The following is a 7850-nucleotide window of genomic DNA, read 5'->3' on the forward strand; positions in this document are numbered from 1 at the left end:
CTGGAATGCTCTCCTTTCTCATCTCTACCTCTTGGCTTCTCTGGCTTCCTTCAAGCCCCAACTCCCAATTCCTCTTAATCCTAGTGCCTTCCTTTTATTATTTCTTATTTACCATGTGTATAGCTTATTTGCACATGGTTGTTTCCATGTTGACTCCCCCATGAGATTGTGAGGTCCTCAAGGGCAGGAACTTTCTTTTGCCTTTTTTTTTTTGGACCCTCACTGTCTAGTACAGTGCCTGGCACAGAGTAGGTGATTAATAAAAGTGTACTGACTGACAGACCAGGCTAGAAACCTCATTGTCTTTCAAAGAAAGATCTGTTACTTTATTAAGACAGGTATACATGGGTTTATGTGCCCTCCACCAACATAAATCTATCTGTTTATCACATCATGATTCAATCAATGCTCAGTTCATCACTGGACAAAGTTACTTCTTAGTTACATCTTCCATGCAATCTTGTACAATTCTCTTATATGTATGAGATACATATATGCTCATATATACATGAGATACATGAAGGCCTGTAGGGAGCCTTCAAAGCAACATTTTGTTCTACCAAATCGAATAATTTCTTAAAATTGATAAATAACTCAAGTCTTATATTCTCTGTATCTTTTGGTCAATAGTGTCACTAAAAAGTAGCTTTTCATAGAACTTGGCAAAAGCCCTGCCCATCCCTTCTACAGTTTTCATCAAAGCACCCTCAATGCATATGTCATTTGCATAAAGCTTTTTCTAGAGATTAGAAAGAGGTATGTGGATCAGTAATAGCTAATGTCTTCCTGATTAGTTGTTTTGTTAAAAGAACTTACCCCTCTGCTCTTCTCCCCCACTCAATCTTTTACATCCTTTTGGAATCTTCCTCTCTTTGAGATAATCTTGAAAATTGACCTTTGTGGTTTTTTCAATTGTGTGACTTCCAGCACACACCAAATCCAGTCATTCTGCCCAACTTTATACTCCCTAAGTGTCCCTGTCACTTCTTTACATGGTACATCAGGTTCAGATCAATCTCTGCAAGTCCAAATGTGATGGTTCCACTCTTATTGCCAATGAGGTTATATCAATGTAGAAGTGCTGGCAGAATTATTTAATTTCATGGCTGTTTGTACTCTTCTTTTCCAGTTTAATCTACCAAAAGATAATCTCATCTAGCTAGACCACATGCCAAGTTCTCTTTACGTCTCTTTTCTCCTCAACTGCTTTTCACTGTGTAGTAAGCCAATGGTTGTAATCTTAAAAAACAAAACAAACAAACAAACAAAAAAACAACCCAACAACCTTTTATTCACTCATTCATTCATTCATTCATTCATTCAGTAGCTTTATCTCCTCATCTTGCCCAGGCTGGAAATGCAGGAGCTACTTACTGACTAGGTTCCACCACTGATTGGCATGGGAGTTTTGTTTGATTTGCTCCATTTCCAACTTTGGTCAGTACAAGAAATCTGTGATCTTCTGTATTCTTCTTTCTTGATGTTTTGAAAAGGAGTTTATACTTTAGCTACCATGTGTCTATGTAGGAAGAAGTTTTTGTTTTGTTTTGTTTTGTTTTTATTGTTGTTTTTACTAAGCAGGTCTTTGAATACTTTTCTCCTCTTCATCATGGTTGCTGTTTTTTTATCAGTTAAATTTATCAAGGGAATGATCATAGTCGATGTCTTTGCTTGTATCCATTTCCAGTTTTCCATAGATAAGGATTCATTTTAAAAGATAGTTGGAACAGTTTCATGTAGTAATTTCTTCTCATATTTATCTTTTCTTCTATTTTGGGGTTGATTTTGAATCTTGCTCTTGTAAGCCAATAGTCTAACTGCATATGGGTATTCTTAACATTCTGAAAATGATGACTATATCTGTAGCTATATAACTTCCAGTTGTTACTATATATGTTGCTTCCAGTATGTTATTATATAGTCAATTTCATTTTAAAATAACTTATATTATAAATATTTTTGTATGTACTTATTGCTTCTTTCATTAGAATATAAGCTCACAAAGTAGATTCTTTGCGCTTATATTTACAGGGCCTAACATAGGTCTTAACACATAGTAGGCATTTAATAAGTACTTAAATGCTTTTTGATTGATTGATACACTGGGTCATCTTCAATTGTGATTCTTCTAAGATGGTGATGTTCTGTGATTCTCAGACATATGGTGTCACTGAGAGAATACTGGTATTTAAAAGATAGGCTTCTGAAGCATTAATCAATTATCGAAATTGTTGATAATATTTATAGTGATTTCTCAAATTTAATCTAGTATTCTCTTAGCTAATATTTTATTTAGTATTTTTGCACTTGAATTTCTGAAAGAAATTAACCACTAATTTTCTCTTTTGGTGTCATCTTTTCCATATTTCAAAATCAACACTATATGTAACTCATAATAGGTATTAGATAAAGGAGAGAACCCTAGACTTGGAGGCTAAAGGACTCTGGGTTAAAATCCTGGTTCTGATAGTTGCTGTGCAACCAGGGGCAAGTCTGAGCCTCTGTTTCCTCATTAGTAAAATAAAAGGGTTAGATTAGATGGGGGCGGGAGGGAACAAGCATTTATTAAGCACCTGTCATGTGCCAGGCCCTGTGCAAATACTCTACAAATATTATCTCATTTGATCCTCACAACAACCCTGGGAGGTAGGTGCTATTATTATCCCCATTTCACAGTAGAGGAAACTGAGGCAAATGCGGTTAAGTGACTTGTTCAGGGTCACACAGCTAATAAATGTCTGAGGTCAGATTTGAATTCAGGCCTCCCTGATTCCAGGTCAGGTGCACTATCTACTTGAATCTAAATCTATGATCATAGAATCTTATATGATCCTCCATGTTTGTGAACACTATATAATACAGGGGCTATAAATTTTAGAAGGCTAGAAAATTCACCCATGAACCCATTTGGAAGAGAGTTGTTTTATGTGTGGAGTAATTTCTCAGTTCACTTTCATCTGAATTTTGGTAATTCATGCTCTTGCAGATAATTATCTATTTCATTTAATTTTTCTAACTCATTGGCTATTCATATGTGGGCAATTAGGTGGTGCAATGGATAGAGCCCCAGGCTGGAGTCAGGAGGACCTGAGTTCAAATCCAGCCTCAAACACAAGTCACTTAGCCCTCTTTACCTCAGTTTCTTCATCTGTAAAATGAGCTACAGAAGGAAATGGCAAACCACTCCAGTATCTTTGCCAAGATAACTCCAAATGGGGTCACGAAGAGCCAGACATGATTGAAATGAGTAAACAACAAAAATACAAAGTAGACAACAAAATAATTTCAAAGGTGGAAAGAGAGGTTACTAATAATTGGGGGTATCAGCAAAGGCTTCTGATAGAAAGTGGTAATTGATCATTTAACAAAATCAGCTCTTGGTTTTATTTATTAGTTCAATTTTTAAATTTTTCTACCTATTTCTGCTTTTGATTTTATAGGCTCCCTTTTCTATATTACTTTGCTCTTTTTCTAATGCCTTTAGATTAGGAGTTCCTAACCTGGCTGGGGTCAGTGATTTTTGTTTTTTTTTTTAATTTCTGTGATAACTGAGTTTCAGGGTAAATAGTTTCCTTTGTAATCTGTTGCTTAGCACATTGACTGGCAGATAGTGATGCTTGCATGCTTTTGAAAACATTATTCTGAGAAGGGATCCGTAGACATCACCAGGCTACCCAATGATCCATGATCAGAAACAAAAAAAAGTTAAAAACCCTTGCTTTAGCTGAAGACAATGTGTTTATGCTTCCCCTTTCTCTCATTAATGTAGGGACTCAATGCCATAAATCTCCCTATCTGATATCTTTGAATACAGCTCACATATTTTAAAATCTTATATTTGTGTTGTCATATTTTAAATATTCTGTTATCAATTCTCAGATTCACCAGTTCATCAGCTTCTTTCCTTTTGGAGTCTATTATTTCTTGTCAATTTTAAACATCTTTTTATTTGTAAAAAAAAAAAAGGATAATTTTAATTCAATTATAATATGTTTTTTTAAAAAAATCTTGAACTCTGAATTGATCTTTTTCCTTCTCCTTCAAAAAGCTTATCTTGCCTTTTTTTTGTGATCTCCATGATCAGCAGTAAGAGGTTTAAAGTATATTATTATTTTGTTAAGTTCTGATTGTTCAGCCTATCTGGAACTCTTCCCCAGCTGCTTGCAGGGATCTTTTTAATTGTGGGGTTTTGTTCATAAATTCTTTGAGGTTTTGTTGAATTTTGAAAGATCCTCTTCTGCCTTCAAATGATATGCTAACGCTTTCAGTATATATAATTTTGGGTTCCAATCCTATGCCTTTAGGAGTTGAGTATATTTTTGTCTACTTTTCATCTTTCTCATGTTGTAATTGAGATGTCTGATGATATTCCAATTCTCTTTATGGGCAATTTCTCTTTTCTTTCTTCACACTTAAAGAAGTCTTTCTTGCCTTTATAATTTTGAAATTTAATAATATTTGCCTTGAAGACTTGCATTGAAGACTTCTCTATGCTGAAGGCCAATGAATTCTTTGAACCTGCAAAGTGGTGCCTATTCTTGTCCATTCTGGGAAGTTTTCTCTAATTAGTTCCTCAAATATAGTGTCTGGCTTTTTCTTTTTTTTCCTCTCTTCATACCTCCCTGCGAGCTCAATGACTCTATAGTTCAAACATCTCACTCTATCTTCCAAGTACTTTATTTTGCCCTGTGTATTCATTAGTTGCTTTTTAATTTCTTTTATATTCTAGGCTTGTTCTTTCGTTGATTTTATCATCCATTAAGCTTTGTTTGGCTAAATTTATTCTATTTGCTGCTTCCATTGATGTTTTAGTAATTCTATTTCTTCACATTTTTAAACAAAATTGTCCTTTTATCTCTTTCCATGTAGCCCCCTTTTTACCATTAGAGTCTTTCTTTAATGTATTCATTAGCTGATTTATTTTCTCCTTTGTGTTTCTTCTAGTATTCTTTAGAATACACTGCTGCAGAAATTGTATCCCTAGAATCTTTTGTGTTACAGAATATTTTATGTCATTGTGATTTTTTCTGTGAGTTTCTCCTGTCAGATAAGTTTTATGTTTTATTTTTCTTGAGTCAAGGATTTTTATCCTTTTCATTTCCCATTTTTCCTTTCTGTCTGTCTCCTCTTTGTCCGCCCCTTTTTTCCCTTCCCCCTCCCTTCCCGTCTTTTCTTTCTCCCCTCCCCCCTCTCCTCCTCTTTTCTCTGTCTCCCTTTTTGTCTTTCTCTCCCCTACCTTCTCTCCCTTCTTCTTCTTCTTCTTCTTCTTCTCTTCCTCCTCCTCCTCCTCCTCTCTCTCTGTCTCTGTCTCTCTCTGTCTCTGTCTCTCTCTCTCTCCTTATAGGAGAAAGGGTGGTCACTGGGGCATCATGCTGAAGGCCTATTTTTGATACCACCCTTCTTGTAGGCTTCTCCCTAGGGGGCGGGAGGGGGTCTGTGCATTAACTCTCCCTCATCATCGCCTTTTATTCCTTCTAAGTTTGTTCCTCCTCCTTCCCAGGCCAACAATAGACATGGAAGTTGTTGTTTCTCTATAGCGACCTCTGGACTTATTGAATTCTACTCTAATTTTTGTGTTTATTTCCCATTTGCTTTACGCTTTATGGTTTCCTAGACCAGAAATGTCAGATATGGCCAGGGGGCCACATGCAGCCCTCAAAGCTCCAGAGTGCAGCCAGAACCAGATGAAATGTAATTTCTAGCTGATTTTAATGAGTCAATGTGTTAATAAAAAAGAAAGATACAAACATGTGTGGTTCTCTAAGTCACTAACGTTCCTCAGGGAACCTGACAGATGATTTAGTGGCCCTCATTCATATGGGAGTTTGACAGCACTGGTTTAGATAACTCTTCTAATTTTCTGAGTTTAACCTTTCTCAAGACAAGCTGTCTCATACCTGCCAAAACAGACACAGGAGCAGACACAAACATAAAACACTTTTTATACAGACAAAGTCAGATCTAAATAATTGTCCCCCAAGCTTTCCACATGTCCAAGCTGCTCTTAGAAGTGAAGACCAATGCCCAATCCAGTAGGGCCAGTCATCCAACCAGAAAGAGCAATGAAGCTCTGTGTAGGAATGCACCAAGCCCAGGGAGCAGCATCTTATAGGACCATTATGGACCCCTTCTGCTGTCAAGAGCCTGAAGAGCATCGTGCACTGGAGACATTCCCAGTTGGCCCTGTCCTACTTCCAAGATGTCAGCCAATGTCCCAGTTAGGGGTTGGGGTGGGGAAGAAGTGCTGCCTTAAACATCCTTCCCTTGTTGTTCCCACTCCCTCTCCATTCTCCCACCCCTATGTCTCCCAAGTTAAGCCACATAGCCTCCTCCTGTGTGAGTGAAAATGTGACAAACAAAGGCCTATGACTGATTTAAGTCTTCTCTAAGGTACTTGTTAATCCTCAGAACCCTTGCATTCCAGGAGAACAGCTTTATTCAAGGTGATTGCACAAATGCATCTGGCAGAGACATTCTGAGAAGAAGCAGTGGCTATAGGAGCCTTAGGACTGAGCATAGGGCTGCGTGTGATTGCTGTGGCTTCTTGGGTCACCCGGCTCTGGAGGAGAGCTCTGGCAGCAAGCCAGCCAGATGGAGGGTGCAGAGTCCAGCTTGCGGTGGGTGACTCTGTTAGGTAGATAAATTAGATTCTCATACAATGTTCAATGCTTCTCAAAGAAATATGAAGAGGTTTCTCTCTTGATGCCCTGCTGTGACTTATACCCTAGGCTGCTACCTAGATTGTCAACTCAGCGTCAGCTTGGATTCTACTTTCCTGTTCAGTCCATGTCATCCCTCGTGATCATTCCAAACTGTGTGTCCTTTCTCCAGAGTGCGGCGTGGGATAGGCGAAAGGGCATCTGGCTTAGAGCCTCGGGATAAAGGTTCAAACCAGCCACCTAACACTTAATAGTCGTATGTCCATGGGACAAGTCCCTCAGCTTCAACTTTTTTTGTTTTGTTTTGGCTAGACAATGGGGTTAAGTGACTTGCCCAGGGTCACACAGCTAGTAAGTGTCAAGTGTCTGAGGCCAGATTTGAACTCAGGTCCTCTTGATTCCAGGGCCAGTGCTTTATTCATTGCACTACCTAGCTGCCTCTGAGGCTTCAATTTACCCATCTGAAAAATGGGGATAATAATACCTGGCCTAGCTACATCTAAAATGAGATAAAATATTAAAAAAACAAATACTTTGTAACAACAAACTGTCACCCCCTTCTCTCAAATCAATCAATTCCAGTGGCTCCCTATTACCTCCAGGATCAAATATAAAACCATCTCCTTGGCTTTTTTATTTATATATTTTAATGTTTATTTTATTTTTAATTTATGGAATAAAGCATTTTCATAACATAATATAAAAAAAAAGATGATTGCACATGAAACTGCAAATCTTTTAAAGCCCTTCATAACCTAGTCCCTTCCTACCTTTTTAGTCTTCTTACATTTTATTCAGTTCAGTCATTTTTCAGTCATGTCCTTTTCTTTGCGATCCCATTTGGGGTTTTCTTGGCAAGGATCCTGGAATGGTTTGCCATTTCCTTCTCCAGCTCATTTCACAGATGAGGAACTGAGGTAAACAGGGTCAAGTGACTTGCCCAGGGTCACAAACTTGTAAATGTCTGAGGCCAGATTTGAACTCAGGTCCTCCTGACTCTAGGTCTGGCATTCTATTGCATTGTACCACCTATCTGCCTATGTCTATGTCTATGTCTATGTCTATGTCTATGCCTATGTCTATGACTGAGTATGAGTATGATTATGTCTATATCTATGTCTATGCCTATGCCTATGTCTATGAGTATGACTATGTCTATGTCTATGTCTATGACTATGACTATGAGTATGA

The 7850-nt window shown here is 37.7% G+C and overlaps 1 protein-coding gene across 2 annotated transcripts in view; it reads right to left on the reverse strand.

Moving 5' to 3' along the window:
• Positions 1-7850, reverse strand: part of SLCO2A1 (solute carrier organic anion transporter family member 2A1) — a 149377-nt gene that overhangs the window by 9538 nt on the left and 131989 nt on the right. The gene's annotated exons all lie outside the window — the stretch shown is intronic.

Source organism: Vombatus ursinus, unplaced genomic scaffold (assembly GCF_900497805.2).
Source record: "Vombatus ursinus unplaced genomic scaffold, bare-nosed wombat genome assembly UNPS02014959.1, whole genome shotgun sequence".
Lineage (NCBI taxonomy): Eukaryota > Metazoa > Chordata > Mammalia > Diprotodontia > Vombatidae > Vombatus > Vombatus ursinus.